This window comes from Ranitomeya imitator, chromosome 4 (genome assembly GCF_032444005.1).
Source record: "Ranitomeya imitator isolate aRanImi1 chromosome 4, aRanImi1.pri, whole genome shotgun sequence".
Classification (NCBI taxonomy): Eukaryota; Metazoa; Chordata; class Amphibia; order Anura; family Dendrobatidae; genus Ranitomeya; species Ranitomeya imitator.
This window is the reverse complement of record NC_091285.1, coordinates 229,592-249,597: the sequence shown is the minus strand read 5'-3', so window position 1 is coordinate 249,597 and position 20,006 is coordinate 229,592. Positions and strand designations below refer to the sequence as shown.

At 45.9% G+C, this 20,006-nt stretch overlaps 1 protein-coding gene across 3 annotated transcripts in view; it reads left to right on the top strand.

Annotated features, from left to right (window-relative positions):
• Positions 1 to 20,006, top strand: part of LOC138674913 (ras-related and estrogen-regulated growth inhibitor) — an 83,582-nt gene that overhangs the window by 17,288 nt on the left and 46,288 nt on the right. Inside the window, exon 2 of one of the 3 annotated variants that reach the window (XM_069762741.1) lies at positions 549 to 642. The exons of the other annotated variants lie outside the window; for them this stretch is intronic. The gene's annotated coding sequence lies outside the window, so the exon portion shown is untranslated. The remainder of the gene's footprint in view (positions 1 to 548; positions 643 to 20,006) is intronic. 3 annotated transcript variants of the gene reach the window in all.

The window sequence follows — 20,006 nt, the reverse complement described above, 5'->3', positions numbered from 1 at the left end:
ATACTTATCTACCGCTGTCTGTCCCCGGCGCTGTGCTCTGCACTCCTCCTGCTCTGGCTGTGAGCGTCGGTCAGCCGGAAAGCAGAGCGGTGACGTCACCGCTCTGCTTTCCGGCCGCTGTGCTCACAGCCAGTACAGGAGGAGTGCAGAGAAGCAGAGCGTCGGGGACAGACAGCGGTAGGTAAGTATGTAGTGTTTTTTTTTTTTTACTTTTACGCTGGTAACCAGGGTAAACATCGGGTTACTAAGCGCGGCCCTGCGCTTAGTTACCCGATGTTTACCCTGGTTACCGGCATCGTTGGTCGCTGGAGAGCTGTCTGTGTGACAGCTCTCCAGCGACCAAACAGCGACGCTGCAGCGATCCGGATCGTTGTCGGTATCGCTGCAGCGTCGCTTAATGTGAAGGGGCCTTAATAGATCACAGACTGCACATAAGTGAACAGTGTGATGCAGCAGCAAAAAAGGCAAACACAGTTCTAGGAGGTATTAAGAGAAGCATAGTGTAGATGACATGAAGTAATTGTCCTTCTCTACTCCTCCTTGGTCAGGAATCATCTGGAATACTGTGTCCAGTTCTGGGCACCACATTTTTAAAAAGACATCGAAAAACTGGAGCAAGTGCAGAGAAGAGCAACCAGAATGGTGAGCGGACGGCAAAATATATCCTATGAAGAATGGTTAAAGGGTCTGGGAATATTTAGCTTGTAAAAAAGAAGGCTAAGAGTACACTTAATGCCTGTCTACAAATATCTGAAGGGCTGTCACAGTGTAGAGGGATCATCATTATTTTCATTTGCACATGGAAGCACAAGAAGCCATGGAATGGAACTTGAAAGGGAGAAGATGCAGATTAGATTTATAAAAAACTTTTTGACAGCGAGGGTGATGAATGAGTAGAACAAAACTGCCACGAGAGGTGGTGAGTTGTCCCTCAATGGAAGTCTTCAAACAGAGGCTGGACAGACATTTGCCTGAGATGGTTTAGTGAATCCTGCACTGAGCAGGGGATTGGACACAATGACCATTGAACTGCAACATTCTAAGATTCTATGATTCTATGTATACAATGTATGAGGTGTGTGCTGTATGTATTTAGTGTATGAGGTGTGTCTGTGTCCTGTATGCTGTGTATGAAGTGTGTTCTATATACAGTGTATGAGGTGTGCGCTGTGTCAGGAAAACCTCTTTTACGTTTAGTCAAGAACAATTACCCTTGAACTGCAACATTCTATGATTCTATGTATGCAGTGTATGAGGTGTGTGCTGTATGTATGCACTGTATGAGGTGTGTGCTGTATGTATGCAGTATATGAGGTGTGTACTGTATGTATTTAGTGTATGAGGTGTGTCTGTGTCCTGTATGCTGTGTATGAGGTGTGTGCTATATACAGTGTATGAGGTGTGTACTGTGTCAGGAAAACCTCTTTTACGTTTAGTCAAGAACTTGCAGCTCTGTGGCGCCCACCTTACCCTCAGGTCAGTCAGGGTATTGCACCTAGGATAAATAGTTGCCGGAGAGACTGCCCTGTCACGTGCTGGTTATTGGGGCACTCTGCAGTGAAGGCAGTATATATATCCCCAGTCCCAGGCCGTGAGTATATATATATAAACCTCCGATCTGTCAATTCCAGGATCCCCCAACAACACCAGAATGCTATGCTGCCACCAATTCCTCGTTAGATGTAAGCTGGTCCGTTACCAAGCTTATATCGGGTCAGAAACCAACCACAGGTAGCGTGAATTTGCATGGAGTATGTGTCGGTTCGATCATAGAGCCAAAAGAATGAAGCTAGCAAATTGATAAGTTTACTCGAGAAAAAATTGGCAGTGTTTATAAAAATTACAAAAAGATACTACAAAAGAGACAAATACAAATATGTACAAATAGTTATAAAATAAAGGGATAATAGGTACAAAACTTACTTAATCTCAGTCACAGGTATGATGTGTCGATAAAGGGGAGGAGAGTTCCCAAAGGAATGATTCAGCACCCCAGCATGGTGTTCTCAGCTGTCTCTCCGGCTCTGAATGCCTCGCAAAATGGACATTCTTGTTTTATGGTTAGGCCATAAACTTAAGGACTCGCATTTTGGCTGACCTCACATGTAGGCTGTTTTCTGGGAGATACCCTACTCATGGGCCTGCAATATTGCCATTATTTTTTACCCTGTGATTTTACTGTTCTTTAGAGTCCAAACACAGTATGTCTGTGATTTACTGGTGGGCAGAAATTCATTTCCCAGGATTCCAATGGCCCTAAATGCCACAAAACGCTGCCATGCGTAGCCCTAATTACCCAGATCTTGGAAATCTAATTTTCATGTTTTTAGGATTAATGTGTGTTATTGAACTTTGACTTTATGTGTCAAAACGTTATGTGCTATGCCTAGCAGACTAAAGGATTTTGGTGGACAAACACATTCTGCTCTCTGCTAGCTGACAAAGCCATAAACTCACATTCCACAATGACCATTTGGTGGAAGGGAGGAGGAAAGAATGGAAATTCACAGAGAGGGGTAAATGGGCTGCAAGAAGGATTTTGGCTGTAGAGAAACTATTGGTGGAAGGAGTAGCTCTGGCTGTGTACCCCAAACAATGGAAAATAATTCATATTTTCCAGACATGCTGTATGTATGCTGTGTATGAGGTGTGTGCTGTATCTATGATGTGTATGAGATGTGTGCTGTATGTATATATTGTATGAGGTGTGTATGTGCTCTGCAATGTGTGTGCACTGTATGAGGTGTTTGTGCACTGTGTGTGGTGTGCTCTGTAAGGCCTCTTTCACACTTCTGTCTTTCAGCTTCCGTCACAATCCATCGTTTTTTGAGAATGCAGGATTCTGAAAGAAATTTAGCAGGATCCTGCATTTTCTCATAGACTTATATTAGCGACGGATTGTGACGGATGGCCATCCATTTCATCCATCTTTCACCGGATCCTGCATAAAAAAACGGTCCATCGGGCAGAGAAAATGTTCAGAGGAACGTTTTTCTGCACGTCGGAAAATCAGTCAGCATCAATAGTAACAAGATATAATGTTAAAAATAATAAAAAAAAAAAAAAAATCGCAATATCCACACCTACCGGAGTCCCGCGCCGTGATGCTCCCGGCGCTAGCATTCATAGTAATACATTGCTCGCGAGATTTCGCAATGTATTAATATGAACGCTAGTTCGAGACCGCCACTTCTCGCGAGATTTCGCAATGTATTACTATGAATGCTAGCTGCCGTGAGCATCGCGGCGCGGGACTCCGGTAGGTGAGGATATTGCGATTTTTTTATTTTTTTTATTATTATTAACCTGGTTTGTGTTGTGTATGCATTTTCGCAGCGGAAAACCGCTGCGAAAATGCATACACAACAGGTGCACAGAGCCTCGACGGGTCCATCAGAAAGACGAGCCCAGTGCACACGTTTTCCACAATCTGCACAGGATCCGTCATTTCAACGTCTTGACGGATCCTGTGCAGATTTGGAAGATGGAAGTGTGAAAGTAGCCTAAGGCCTCTTTCACACTTCTGTCTTTCTTTTTCCGTCACAAACTGTCGTTTTGGGAAAAAAAAAATGGATCAAGCAAATGGTGCTGCTGGATCCATTTTTTTCTCATAGACTTGTGTTAGCGACGGATTGTGATGAATGGCCACATGTTTCATTTGTCGTGTGCTGGATCCGTCATAAAATTGCCCCCCCCCCCCCGATGCTCGCGATGCTGCCGGAAGCTCCAGTTCCCAGTGATGCATAGCGAAATGATGTAGCGGTCTCGCTATGTCATCACAGGTCATTGTCTCGCTATGCATCACTGGGAACCGGAGCTGCCGGCAGTATCGCGAGCATCGGGAAGGCTGCAGGGGCTGTGCGGGACGCCGGAAGGTAAGAACATCACAATATTTTTTTTTATTATTTTTATCATGGGTTGTGTTGTGTATGCGTTTTCGCAGCGAAAAACAGCGGCGAAGACTCATACACAATGTGTGCACATAGCCTTCTAGGATGCACTGGAACCGTCAAAAAAATGGCTCCAGTGAATCCGTTTTTTACAATCGGCACAGGATCCCTCTTTTCAACATTTTGACGGATCCTGTGCAGATTTTAAAAACAGAAGTGTGAAAGAGGCCTAAGTTGTATGTGTAATAATAATAATAATAATCTTTATATAGTGCCAACATATTCCGCAGCGCTTTACAGTTTAACAGCTTCAATCACAACAGTCATAAGTAACAATGTTAACAATACAATAATTAAAGCAACACAAGACGACCCTGCTGGTGAGAGCTTACAATCTACAAATTCTATAAGCTATGAGTCTACTGTTTGAGCTGTATGTGTGCACCGTGTAAGGTTTTACTCACTCAGCTGCGGTTGAGGTAGGCACAGGAAGCGGTTTCGTCAAGGCGTCCAAGCAGATTTATTAACACTGCATAAACCGCACAGGGAACCAAACTAAATCAAAGCCTTTTCCCGCACAAAGTGGAACCACAAAGTGATATTATGGGTTCATAGGGTTAGGGTCCAGGGGTTCTTAAGGCCTTAGCACAGCTCAGCACACAGGAGACCCACACATCTCCAGACACTGAATGAGACACTTTTATCTGCCAAACCATTCCCCTGGAGTGGGGATATGTGAGCAGTCATTTCCACCCATCTCTTTTGACTGCTCGTAAAACCCGGCCCTGGAATGTCCTAATAACTCTTTCAGTACTATATGTGCTGGAACATGCTTTCCCAAGCTTACATTACCGAAGCTACCAACCACAATGATAGATATCTCTCCACAAGGACCTGTCCAGCAGCCATCTTACAACTGTATGTGATGTATATGTGCACTGCAATGTGTGTGCACTGTATAAGGTGTGTAAACTGTGTATGATGTGCTGTGTGAAGTCTATGTGTACTGTTTGAGCTGCGTGTGTGCAGTGTATGTGGTGTTATGCTTGTGTGTACGTATTGTATGATTGGTGTGTGTAATGTACAAGTTGTGTGTGAACTGTTTGAGTAGTGTCTGTGTGTGCACTCTGTATGAGGTGTGTGCTAATCCTCTTGTTTTTAGGTGACTTGAGCCACAGACAGAAAAGTCTGGCACCATTTTCCTCCTCTGTCCTCACTAAAGTTGAGCGATTTTTACTTTTTTAGGATCGAGTCGGGTTTCGCGAAACCTGACTTTGTCAAAAGTCGGGTCGGGTGAAATCGGCCGATTATTGCAAAACGTCGGTGATCGGCTAAAACACGAAACCCAATGCAAGTCAATGGGGAATCAAAGTCTGCAGTGAGAGGAGGACAGGAAAACACCTACAGTGCCCATTTTAATGCCAAAAACATCAATTCTTGTTACTTAAGCTTGTCAATCTTAATTTGCCTTATAATAATAGTTAGTCATTGAAAATTAGGGGTCATTTGGCTAAAGTTGTGGGGGGATAGGGCTGGTTCAAGTTTTTCATGGGCCCAGGAAATGCGCACTACGTCACGGCAGTGGAGCAGGGAGAGGTAAGTATTTAAACTTTGCAAGTGCTGTGATCCTGAGCAAGCAGGGGGGCCCAGTCATTGGCACTGACACAGGGCTCCTCAAAGTACGGCGGTGTGTTTGATGGCGGGGGCGCCTCCCACCGGCAGAGGCACTTTTGCGTACTATGAGGGGCCCTGTGCCAGTGACGTCACCAACGAGTATGCCCCTCCCACCTGATGAAGGAACCTGCACTTTCATCTGCACCTTCCTCTTTGTCCCCGTGTAAGTTGGTATAGTATGCGGGAAAGGGAACCTGACTTTCAGCAGGGTCAGATTCTGGCTCTGTAGAGTGCAAGGGGAATGTAGTGGTCTGGGTCAATGTACCAGCAGACTCATCTAGCAGTGGCTGGGCAATGGGCAGGATGAGAAGGAAACACAGTTAGTAGGCCCAAATAATAAAGTAGGCTAAATGCAGTTCAAAAGTGGTAACAGGACTAAACAGGTGGCATTGCTTTGTTCAGTGGAGGACAACTGTAATGAGTGGCAGACAGTTAGTAGGCCCAAGTAATAAAGTGGGCCAAATGCAGTTCAAAATTGGTAACAGGAGTAAACAGGCGGCACTGCTTTGTTCAGTGGAGGAGAACAACAAGCAGCTGCAGTCACCGTTAGTAGGCCCAACCAAACAAGTAGGCCAAATGCAGTTTAATATCCGAAACAGGATGAAAATTGAGGCTTAGCTTTGTTCAGTGGAGGAGAAAAGCAAGGAGCTGCAGACACCATTAGTAGGCCCAACCAAACAAGTAGGTCAAATGCAGTTTAATATCCGAAATAGGATGAAAATTGAGGCTCAGCTTTGTTCAGTGGAGGAGAAAAGCAAGGAGTGGAAGACACTGTTTGTAGGCCCAACCAAACAAGTAGGCCAAATGAAGTTTAATATCCGAAACAGGATGAAAATTGAGGCTCAGCTTTGTTCAGTGGAAGAGAAAAGCAAGGAGCGGCAGACACCGTTAGTAGGCCCAACCAAACAAGTAGGCCAAATGCAGTTTAATATCCGAAACAGGATGAAAATTGAGGCTCTGCTTTGTTCAGTGGAGGAGAAAAGCAAGGATCGGCAGACACCGTTAGTAGTCCCAACCAAACAAGTAGGCCAAATGCAGTTTAATATCCGAAACAGGATGAAAATTGAGACTCAGCTTTGTTCAGTGGAGGAGAAAAGCAAGGATCGGCAGACACCGTTAGTAGGTCCAACCAAACAAGTAGGCCAAATGCAGTTTAATATCCGAAACAGGATGAAAATTGAGGCTCAGCTTTGTTCAGTGGAGGAGAAAAGCAAGGAGCAGCAGACACCGTTAGTAGGCCCAACCAAACAAGTAGGCCAAATGCAGTTTAATATCCGAAACAGGATGAAAATTGAGGCTCAGCTTTGTTCAGTGGAGGAGAAAATCAAGGAGGGCAGACACCGTTAGTAGGCCCACAATAAAAAAGTAGGCTAAAAGGAGTTCAAAATTGGTAACAGGAGTAAACAGGCGGCTTAGCTTTTTTCAGTGGGTGACAACTGTAATGAGTGGCGCAGACACAGTTTGTAGGCCCACAAAAAAGTAGGTTCAAAGCAGTTCAAAATTGGTAACAGGAGTAAACAGGCGGCTTACCTTTGTTCAGTGGAGGACAACTGTAATGAGTGGCGCAGACACAGTTTGTAGGCCCACAATAAAAAAGTAGGCTAAAAGCAGTTCAAAATTGGTAACAGGAGTAAACAGGCGGTTTAGCTTTGTTCAGTGGAGGACAACTGTAATGAGTGACGCAGACACGGTTAGTAGGCTCAAATACCAAAGTATGCTCAAAGGTGTTCAAAATTGGTAACAGGACTAAACAGGCGGCATAGCTAGGTACTGGGGTGGGCTCCTCTGCTGAGTAGCAGACAGTGGTAGTAGGCGCAAAGTATTAACTGGTCAAAATGGAGGCTAAGGCCCCTGTATATTTTAACTATCATCTATCATTTCAACAAATTTGTATTGGCAGTGCCATTGAAGGATTTATCAGCACAGACTACACAGTGGTGGAGCAGGGAGAGGTAAGTATTGCCAGTGGTAGAGCACTGTTCGAGCTGGGGGAAACACTCTCTCGTGGGTGGCGGTACTGGCACAGGGCCCCTCATAATACGACGGTGTGTCTGACGTTGGGTGTGCACCACCACCGTCAGAGACACTTCATTGTACTATGAGGGACCCTGTGCCAGTGCCGTCGCCCAAAAGTGGGCACACCCACCTGTCCAGGCAAACGGCACTCGCACGGGTGCTTGCGCCAAGTGGTGACCACGGCCCTGTGGGGGGGAGTCAGACCATTTAGGGAGGTATAAAAATGGCCTATGGTGGACATTCAGCAGCTGCAAATGGAGGAATTGGAGCAGTCAGTAAGAGGAGGCCAAAAGCAAGACATTTTTTAGGCAAGCTACGTGTCAGCAGGGGAAGGTGGGGCAAAATAATTTGAAATCCATGATTGGTTCATTTTAATGAAGGTTAGATCATCAACATTTCGGGTAGCCAGACGAGTCCTTTTTTCGGTCAGTATTGAACCAGCAGCACTGAAGACTATTTCTGATAGCACACTAGCAGCTGGGCAAGCGAGCTGCTGTAATGCCAATTCAGGCCAGGTGTCTATTTTTGATTCCCAGTAATCAAAGAGGAATGACCTGTGAGGGAGAAGATCGATAAGGGAGGAAAAATAGTTCGTAACCATACTGGACAAATGCTGTCTCCTGTCACTTTGAATCGATGCAGCAGTACCTGTCGTCTCTGCGGTCATTGCGAAATCACTCCACAACCTGGTCAGAAAACCCCTCTGTCCAAGGCCACTTTTGATTTGTGCACCTCTACCACCTTACACCACTTACCAGCCGTGTGCATTCTTGAAAACACTGAAGGACTTGACAGAGCTTCGACCACTGCACACTAGACAACTCCATGTCTGCCATCCAACTGCCTGCCCGTGTATGTGTATACTCCCACAAATACATGACAGCACGCCTCTGTTCGCACAGCCTCTGAACCATGTGCAGTGTGGAGTTCCACTTTGTTGCAACGTTGATTATTAGGCGGTGCTGGGGAAGATTCAGCGATTGCTGATGGTTCAGCATACGGCTGGAGTGTACGGGCGACCGGCGGATGTGCTAGCAAAGTCTTCGCACCTTCAGGAGCAGGGCTGGTATCTTCGGATAATTTTTGAGGAAGCACTGCACCACCAGGTTCAAGGTGTGAGCCAGGCAAGGTATGTGTTTAAGTTTTGAAAGGGCTATGGCAGCCATAAAATTCCTTCCGTTATCACTGACTACCTTGCCTGCCTCAAGATGTACACTGCCCAGCCATGACTGAGTTTGTTGCTGCAAGTACTCGGCCAGTACTTCCGCGGTGTGTCTCTTGTCACCCAAACACTTCATTTCTAACACAGCCTGCTGACGCTTACCACTAGCTGTTCGATAATGGGACACCTTGTGTGCAACACTGGCAGCTGTGGATGGAATGGTCGTGCGACTACGCTCTGTGGACGAGCTTTCGCTTCTGGAGGAGGAGGAGGGGTGGTGAACGCCTACAGCCAACTGTTTCCTAGACCATGGGCTAGGCAGAACTGTCCCACTATGGCTGTCCCCTGTGGATTCTGCATCCACAACATTAACCCAGTGCGCCGTGATGGACACGTAACGTCCCTGGCCATCCTACTGGTCCATGCATCTGTTGTGAGGTGCACCTTTCTACTGACTGATTGCCTCAGTGCATGGACAATGCGGTCTTTGACATGCTGGTGGAGGACTGGGATGGCTTTTCTCGCAAAGAAGTGTCGACTGGGTAGGTCATAGCGTGGTACTGCGTAGGCCATCAGGGCTTTGAAAGCTTTGCTTTCAACCTACTGTTAGGGCATCATCTCTAACGAGATTAGTCTAGCAATGTGGGCATTCAAACCCTGTGTACGCGGATGACAGGATGAGTACTTCCTTTTCCTAATGAGAGTCTCTTGTAGGGTGAGCTGGACTGGAGAGGTGCATATGGTGGAACTAGCGGGGGTGGTGGTGGTGGACATGGCGGATTGAGAGAGGGTTGGTAATGGTATTCTCGATGTTGGCCTACATACAATGATTCCCTGACTGCTTTGGCCTTGCGACGATACCTCCACATTTGCTGCTGGTGGTATCCTAACCGGTGGGCTTACAGTGAGGGAAGCAATGTAGCATTGCTGACTACCTTCATTCTGAGCAGGTGCACCAACGGTACGGGACATTTGGTAGTTAGTCCAGGCTTGCAAGTGCATGCTGTTTAAATGTCTAAGCATGCACATTGTATTTAAATTTTGAAGATTCTTCCCTCTGCTAAAGGTCTTTGAGCATTTCTTACAGATAACTTTTGACTGATCATTCGGATCTTGGTTAAAAAATTCCCACACCACACTCTTCCTACTATGGAATACCTTTTCAGGCATTGCACGCTGTTCTACTTTCACCAGATGGCCACGCTGTCCTAAAACTGTTTTTTGTTTTTGACAAACGTTTTTGGCCTGATACGGGCCTGCCAGATGACAGCTGTTGCGATGTATATGGCTGCTGTGGATCATCCTCCTCCGCTTCTGAGCTACTGGCAGCGGCACCCTCTTCCCCCAATGGCTGCCAATCTGGGTCAACAACTGGGTCATCTATCACCTCCTCTTCAATGTCATGTGCACCTTCCTCTGTGTCACCGTGTAAGGTGCTATAGCGTTCGTGACGGGGCACCATAGTCTCATCAGGGTCAGATTCTGGCTCAGTACACTGCGAGGGCAATGTAGTGATCTGAGTCAATGGAGCAGCATTATAATCTAGCTGTGGCTGTGCATCAGTGCACTCCATGTCTGATTCATCTTGTAATGGGCTTTTAACAATTTCCCTCTCTAACCCAGGCACCGTATGTGTAAAGAGCTCCATGGAGTAACCTGTAGTGTCGCCTGACGCATCCTTCACTTTTGGTTTGGGTGAAGGACACAAGGAAACGTCTTGTTCCTGACTGGGAGCAGCCACTGACGACTCACTGCTTTTATATTTGGAACTTTCTGAAGAGGAGGCGAAAGAGCTGGAGGCTGAGTCAGCAAGGAAAGCCAAAACTTTTTCCTGGTGCCCTGGCTTTAAAAGCCGTTTTCCTACTGCCAGATAAGGGAGCCTTCAAGGCCTTGTGTAGCCAAACGATGACGCTGGCTCAACACCTCCAGCCTTAGGTGCTATTGTGCTTTTGCCACTACCACCAGATGCACCACCACCACCATCAGTACCAGCTCGCAACCACCGCCCACGGCCTCTTCCGCCAGATTTCCTCATTTTTTGGAAAATCTAACCAAAATAACAACCGTTATATGGTACTGTAAAACAAGGTAGAAGGTGTATATAAACGTGTTGAGATTTTAAATCTCCCTTTTTTGGGGGGAGACTGAACAAAAAATCAGGCCCTGTGCAAAAAACAACACAATGTAAGTGGCTGAAAGTGGCTGGCTGACATACGACAAACTAACAGGACAGAAGTATATCCACTTTGTGATAATTTGAATCTCCCCTTTTTTTTGGGAGACTGAACCACAACGTAGGCCCAGTGTATATAACAACACAATGTAAGTGGCAGAAAGTGGCTGGCTGATATACCACAAACTAACAGGACTGAAATACATCTACTTTGTGATAATTTGAATCTCCCTTTTTTTTTTGCGGGGGGGGGGAGGGGGGGGGTGAGATTAAGCCAAACCTCAGGCCCTGTGCATAAAACAACACAATGTAAAGGTACCGTCACACATAACGATATCGTTGCTTTTTGTGACGCATCAACGATATCGTTAACAAAATCGTTATGTGTGACAGCGACCAACGATCAGGCCCCTGCTGGGAGATCGTTGCTCGTTGGGGAAAGTCCAGCACTTTATTTTGTCGCTGGATCTCCCGCTGACATCGCTGAATCGGCGTGTGTGACGCCGATCCAGCGATGTCTTCACTGGTAACCAGGGTAAACATCGGGTTACTAAGCGCAGGGCCGCGCTTAGTAACCCGATGTTTACCCTGGTTACCGTTGTAAATGTAAAAAAAAAAACACTACATACTTACATTCCGGTGTCTGGTCTCACTTTTTTTGGGGAGAGACTAAAGCAAACCTCAGGCCCTGTGCATAAAACAACACAATGTAAGGGTACGTTCACACTAGCGTTGTGCTAGTGTGCGTCGGCGCCGCGTCGGGCGACGCAGCGGCGACACACGCGTCATGCGCCCCTATGTTTAACATGGGGGACGCATGCGTTTTTGCTTGTTGCGTTTTGCGACAAATGCGTCTTTTTTGCCGCAAGCGTCGGACCAAGAAAACGCAACAAGTTGCATTTTTCTTGCGTCCGATTTTCGGCAAAAAACGACGCACGCGTCGCAAAACGCAGCATTTTTGCGTGCGTTTTGCCGCGTTTTTCGGTGCGTTGTGCGTCGCGTCGCCGACGCAGCAGCGCACAACGCTAGTCTGAACGTAGCCTAAGTGGCTGGAAGATATATGAAAAAATACAAGGGCTGTAGTACAATTTCAATCTCCCTACAGTGATCTCAGGACAAGTATGGCAGCAAGAAAAAGGACTATGTTACTATGTATGTTACTGCTGCACACAAAAGTGTGGACAAATAAACAAGATAACTGTGCAGAAAGGAGCAACAGGATTTTTGCTTTTAAAAAAGCAGTTGGTTTGCACAGCGGCGTACAAACAGCAATGCAGCTATCAGGGAGCCTTATAGGGCAGCCTAATAAGCTACAAAGCTGATGCACAAAAATATAAACTCCACTGTCCCTGCAAAGAAAAGGTGGTGTTGGACAGTGGAAATCGCTACAGCACAAGCAGTTTTGGGGCTTAATCTTCCCTCCCTAACTATATCCCTTCTTCTGATGAAGCTGCGGCAACCTCTCCCTATGCTAAGATCGGCAGAAGATGGCGGTCGGCGTGCACGCACTTTTATAGCCTCTGTGACGCCGCAGAAAGCAAGCCAATCACTGTCATGCCCTTCTCTACGATGGTGGGGACCGAGACCTATGTCATCACGCTGCCCACACTCTGTGTCCTCCTTCATTGTCTGAAAAATGGCGCTGAGCGCGTAATACGAAACGCGACTTTGGCGCGAAGATCGACGACCTCATGGCCGATCCCACACTAGGATCGGGTTGGGTTTCATGAAACCCAACTTTGCCGAAAGTCGGCGATTTTTGAATTTGTCCGATCCATTTCGCACAACCCTAGTTGGGACAATCAGGTCACCTGGCCATGTATGTCCAATAGGCTGTCAGCTTCCTAAGCTTGACGTTACCTCTTCTCTTTGGGGGGCTGCCAAAAGCGGGATGGGGGTAGTTAGTCCTGGAAGCCCCAAATTCACAGTTGCTCTAATCTCTGCGAGCCAGCGTAGGGGTGAGAATCTGTAATTTTGCACTACCTTCGTAGTTTTGTGAGGACTGTTCTATATGTTATTGTTTGTTGGTGGTTCAATAATGTATTGCCCCACTGTTTTACCCTCACTCTGTGTTGTCTTAGTATTATGCTTACTGGGAAGGAGAGCGGGCATTCAGTGGAATGAGCCCTGGTCGATACTGTCTCGGGCCAGCAGACAAGAGCACCGACTGACCCCCTGCCACACCGTGTAATATAGGAGAGGCCTACATCCCGTGTAACATAGGACAGGCCTCCATCCCGTGTAAAATACAAGAGGCCTTAAACCTGTGTAATATAGGAGAGGTCTTATTCACGTTTCGGCGGCAGATGAACCTGTCTGTCCACCTATAGTCATGCATCCGACTCAGACTTTGCTCCAGCTAAGGGGGGGGCGCAGTTCCTTCTGTACCAGTTCAGGGCATCAGGCAACCCCTGGGCTTCAAATAGATTGAAGCAGGGGATTCAAAACATTTTTTTTTATCTCCTTGGAGACCTTTGCCAACGACAATTCATGAACCATGTAAGGAAAACTTCTCCAACCCGATCTGGGGAAAGAAATCCCCAAGTTATTTGTCCATTTATTCACACAAGAGGTGTATTTGGGCCTTTCTCCCATTGTGTGAATGCATCTCTGTTTTTTTTTTACATGAGGCAAATTTAAGGCTCACAGGCCTCCCTACTTAAGTTGATTCTGTGGGTTTTTAGTGCCTCCTGTCTACTGAAAATGCTGACAAGATGACTGTTCTCAAAATGAACAAATCCTGGATTGGCCAAGGCTTCTCAACCCCAGGGGATGACAACAGTGAATATAAAGGCAATTCAATTTTTTTTTCTGGTGTATTCCCATGCACCCATTCCGACCCCAAACAGAGTATATAGTTCATGGTTTATTATTTTTCTTGTACTTCTCTTACTACACCATATCAACAGGGTTATCATGTGGCCTTCTTGCCCTCAGCCATAAATTTTTGAGGGCCATCAGTCAGCCCTCACTCGTAGATTTTGAAGGCCCATCAGGCGGCCCTGACATATATTTTGAAAGGCCATCAGGCATCCCTCAGTCATTAATTTTGGAAATCCAGCAGGTTGCCCTCATGCTAAATTAATTTCAAGACTGCATGTACTAGAAATGTTGTCGTTTAGGACACTGAGGCTTTCTGTATCCTCATACTAGGTCCCCAGCCATCACTCTTTTTTACCCGGGTGCCGTTCCAGCACGTGTTCAATATCATTCCCTGACCAATGCTGTTACTGGGAAGGTCCACTTAACGAGTGACATTAAGACAAGTGCTTGTGGCCAGGGTCACTATATTTCCCTGATGGCACACTGGGTAAAACTTGTGGAGGCCAGGACTAACCTGGACCCTGGGACATCACACATGCTACTGACGCCAAGGACTGTGGATGCTAGTTTCATCAGGGTTTCCTCCACCTTCTACAACAGTTCCTGCACCCCCTCCTCCTCCTCATCCTCTATCTCTGAATTGTCATCTCAGAGCACGTTATCCATATCAGTTGCAAACTGCAAGCATTGTCTCGATGAATTGGTAACAGGCTCTGCTGAAACTAATTTGTTTAGGTGACAAACAGTCCACCACCACACAGTTTTGGAAAGGTATAACAGACCAGACAGATCTGTGGCTCTCGCTGTTGAACATTCAACCAGGCATTATTGTGTGTGATGTCATGGTGTGTCAGATGCAGCAGACAGTCGCTCTGCATCTGGCTGCAGAAGGTCTCTGAGTTTGGCATTGCAGACACCTTCTTAATCTTTCTGACTTTTGGATCCAGTGACAACCTCCCTCCGGCTCTAAGTGATACACGTGGACCTGGGTGTTTATAGACTCCCAGTCACCTTCAGGGAGTCGACGGTGATATTCACATTTTCCCCTTGGGAAGGCTTGGAGCTATAGCAGTCTGCTTACTTCCTCTCTGGTGCTGTTGGATGACATTTGGTGTTACCTCTATGCCGAGCTTCCAGGGTTGCTGAGTTGAGATGGAAAAGATCCCACTCCAACTAGCATTTCATTGCATTCAAACAGTCCCTCTCTACTTTCAAGGCAACACTCGCTGCAGCAGAACAAACCTACTTCTCATCTCTCATATGTCAGGGGTCAGTATTGGGACCTGTTCTCTTCAACATATTCATTAATGATCTGGTAGAAGGTTTACACAGTAAAATATCGATATTTGCAGATGATACAAAACTATGTAAAGCAGTTAATACAAGAGAAGATAGTATTCTGCTACAGATGGATCTGGATAAGTTGGAAACTTGGGCTGAAAGGTGGCAGATGAGGTTTAACAATGATAAATGTAAGGTTATACACATGGGAAGAAGGAATCAATGTCACCATTACACACTGAATGGGAAACCACTGGGTAAATCTGACAGGGAGAAGGAGTTGGGGATCCTAGTTAATGATAAACTTACCTGGAGCAGCCAGTGCCAGGCAGCAGCTGCCAAGGCAAACAGGATCATGGGGTGCATTAAAAGAGGTCTGGATACACATGATGAGAGCATTATACTGCCTCTGTACAAATCCCTAGTTAGACCGCACATGGAGTACTGTGTCCAGTTTTGGGCACCGGTGCTCAGGAAGGATATAATGGAACTAGAGAGAGTACAAAGGAGGGCAACAAAATTAATAAAGGGGATGGGAGAACTACAATACCCAGATAGATTAGCGAAATTAGGATTATTTAGTCTAGAAAAAAGACGACTGAGGGGCGATCTAATAACCATGTATAAGTATATAAGGGGACAATACAAATATCTCGCTGAGGATCTGTTTATACCAAGGAAGGTGACGGGCACAAGGGGGCATTCTTTGTGTCTGGAGGAGAGAAGGTTTTTCCACCAACATAGAAGAGGATTCTTTACTGTTAGGGCAGTGAGAATCTGGAATTGCTTGCCTGAGGAGGTGGTGATGGCGAACTCAGTCGAGGGGTTCAAGAGAGGCCTGGATGTCTTCCTGGAGCAGAACAATATTGTATCATACAATTAGGTTCTGTAGAAGGACGTAGATCTGGGGATTTATTATGATGGAATATAGGCTGAACTGGATGGACAAATGTCTTTTTTCGGCCTTACTAACTATGTTACTATGTTACTATGTTACTCGGGGGTGTATCCCATCTGGGCCCAGAGATTTGTCAATTTTAGTGATTTTTAGACGCCGCCGCACTTCCTGCTGGGTTAAACAGGTGACATTTAATGGGGAATTTTTATCACTAGTCATTGTGTCTGCCATGGGATTTTCTTTTGTAAATACTGATGAAAAAAAGTCATTTAGCATATTGGCTTTTTCCTCATCCTCATCCACCATTTCACCCAGACCATTTTTAAGGGGCCAACACTATCATTTTTTAGTTTCTTACTATTTATGTAGTTAAAGAATATTTTGGGATTATTTTTACTCTCTCTGGCAATGAGTCTCTCTGTCTCAATCTTTGCTGCCTTGATTTGCTTTTTACAGAATTTATTTAATTTTTTGTATTTATTTAATGCCTCATCACTACCTACTTCCTTTAATTCTCTAAATGCTTTCTTTTTGTCACTTATTGCGCCCCTTCCAGCTCTATTTAGCCATATTGGTTTCCTCCTATTTCTGGTATGTTTATTCCCATACGGTATATACTGTGCACAGGTCCTATCCAGGATGCTAATAAACGTCTCCCATTTTCTTTGTGTATTTTTATATCTCAGGATATCGTCCCAGTTAATTGCACCAAGATCCTCTCTCATCCGTTGGAAATTTGCTCTCCTGAAGTTTAGTGTCCTTGTCACCCCTCTACTACACATCTTATTAAAGGATACATGAAAACTTATTATTTTGTGATCGCTATTCCCCAAGTGACCCCCAATCCTTATATTTGCTATGCGGTCTGGCCTGTTGGTTAATATTAGGTCTAGCAGTGCCCCCTTCTTGTTGGGTCCTGAACCAGTTGTCAGAGGTAATTGTCTCTCATAGTTGTCAGACCCCGATAACCTTTGCTGGAACTGCAGATTTCTGTTCCCGAATCTATTTCAGGGTAGTTGAAGTCCCCCATAATAATGACTTCTCCTTGAGTCGCAGCTTCATCTATTTGCTTTACGAGGATATTCTCCATTGCTTCCATTATTTTTGGAGATTTATAAAAGACCCCTATCAGTAATTTATTATTTTTCGCCCTCCCCTTATCTCCACCCACAGGGACTCTACATTTTCATTAAATTCACCTATATTATCACGCAGGATGGGTTTTAAGGACGATTTTACATACTGACACACCCCTCCCCCTCGCCTATCCATTCGGTCATTTCTGTACAGACTATAACCCTGCAAGTTAACAGCCCGGTCATGGCTCTCATCCAGCCACGTCTCAGATATCCCCACTATGTCATAATTATGCTCCAACAACATTAGTTCTAATTCGTCCATTTTGTTGGTGAGGCTTCTGGCATTAGTATACATGCACTTGATGTTCCTCTCTGTACCTCTACTCTTTCTTAAATTATTAACTGTTCTAACCCCACCCCCCATGCCACCGCCACCCTAACTTCCTTATTTGTGCCCAGGTCTCTATCTGCACTATCTTCCCCTCCTATAAAATGAATACCGTCCCCCCAATCCCTAGTTTAAACACTCCTCCAACCTTCTAGCCATTTTCTCCCCCAGCACAGCTGCACCCTCCCCATTGAGGTGCAGCCCGTCCCTAGCGTAGAGCCTGTAGCGAACTGAGAAGTCGGCCCAGTTCTGAAGGAACCCAAACCCCTCCTTCCTACACCAATTCTTGTATCATCACCCATCCGTTGTAGATTGTTAGCCCTCACAGGCAGAGTCTTCTCTCCTCCTGTACCATTTGTGACTTTTATTATTTAAGATTACTGTACTCGTTTTTATTATATTATTATTATTATTTATTGTTATAGCGCCATTTATTCCATGGTGCTTTACATGTGAGGAGGGGTATACATAATAAAAACAAGTACAATAATCTTAAACAATACAAGTCATAACTGGTACAGGAGGAGTGAGGACCCTACCCGCGAAGGCTCACAATCTACAAGGGATGGGTGAGGATACAGGAGGAGAGAGGACCCTGCCCGCGAGGGCTCACAATCTACAAGGGATGGGTGAGGATACAGGAGGAGAGAGGACCCTGCCCGCGAGGGCTCACAATCTACAAGGGATGGGTGAGGATACAGGAGGAGAGAGGACCCTGCCCGCGAAGGCTCACAATCTACAAGGGATGGGTGAGAATACAGTAGGTGAGGATAGAGCTGGTCATGCAGTGGTTTGGTCGATCGGTGGTTACTGCAGGTTGTAGGCTTGTCAGAAGAGGTGGGTCTTCAGGCTCTTTTTGAAGGTTTCAATGGTAGGCAAGAGTCTGATGTGTTGTGGTAGAGAGTTCCAGAGTAGGGGTGATACGCGAGAGAAATCTTGTATACGATTGTGGGAAGGGGAGTAGAGAAGGAGATCTTGTGAGGATCGGAGGTTGCGTGTAGGTAAGTACCGGGAGACGAGGTCACAGATGTATGGAGGAGACAGGTTGTGGATGGCTTTCTACGTCATGGTTAGGGTTTTGTACTGGAGTCTCTGGACAATGGGGAGCCAGTGAAGGGATTGACAGAGGGGAGAGGCTGGGGAATAGCGGGGGGATACGTGGATTAGTCGGGCAGCAGAGTTTAGAATAGATTGGAGGGGTGCGAGAGTGTTAGAGGGGAGGCCACAGAGCAGGAGGTTGCAGTAGTCAAGGCGAGAGATGATGAGGGCATGGACTAAGGTTTTTCCAGATTCTTGGTTGAGGAATGTACGGATTCGTGAAATATTTTTGAGTTGAAGTCGGCAGGAAGTGGAAAGGGCTTGGATATGTGGTTTGAAGGAGAGATCAGCGTCAAGGATTACCCCGAGGCAGCGAGCTTGTGGGACTGGGGAGAGTGGGCAGCCATTTACTGTAATGGATAGGTTACTTGGGGGGGGGGCGCGTGAGATGGGGGAAAGACAATGAATTCTGTTTTGTCCATGTTAAGTTTTAGAAATCTAGCGGAGAAGAAGGATGAAATAGCGGATAGACATTGAGGGATTCTGGTTAGTAGGGAAGTGATATCTGGTCCAGAGATGTAGATCTGTGTGTCATCAGCATAGAGATGATACTGAAAACCATGAGATTCTATGAGCTATCCCAGGCCAAAGGTGTAAATGGAGAAGAGCTGGGGCCCTAGGACTGAACCTTGCGGGACTCCGACAGATAGGGGGCGAGGTGAGGAGGTGGTGTGAAAATGGGAGATGCTGAATGTTCGGTCAGTTAGGTATGAAGAGATTCAGGATAGGGCCAAGTCTGATCCCAAGGGATGAGAGGGTCCGCAGCAACAGGGAATGGTCCACTGTGTCAAAGGCAGAGGACAGGTCCAGGAGGAGGAGGATAGAATAGTGTCACTTGCTCTTTGCGATTAATAGGTCATTGGTGACCTTAGTTAGGGCAGTTTCAGTGGAGTGGTGTGACCGGAAGCCTGATTGTAAGCGGTCAAAAAGGGAGCAGGAAGATAGATGGGAGGACAGTTCAAGATGGACGTGTTGTTCCAGTAATAATAATCTTTATTTTTATATAGCACTAACATATTCCGCAGCTCTTTATAAGTTGCATACATTATCATCGCTGTCCCTGTTGGGGCTCACAATCTAAATTCCCTATCAGTATGTCTTTGGAATGTGGAAGGAAACCGGAGTACCCGGAGGAAACCCAAGCAAACACGGAGAGAACATACAAACTCTTTGCAGATGTTGTCCTTGGTGGGGTTTGAACCCTGGACTCCAGCCCTGCAAGGCTGCTGTGCTAACCACAGCGCCAACGAGCTGCCCAGTAGTTTTGAGGCATAGGGGAGAAGTGATATAGGGCGATAGTTAGATACAGAGGATGGGTCAAGAGAAGGCTTTTTGAGGATACGTGTGATTGAGGCATGTTTAAAGCTTGAGGGGAAAACACCAGTTGTTAGTGATAGGTTGAAGAGATGGGTTAGAGTTGGGATGAAGACTGTGTATATAAATCTTATATATAATCTTTTTACATGTTAAATGCCAAGAAATAAATGGCACTAAAATAATAAATAATAATAATATCTCCATAAT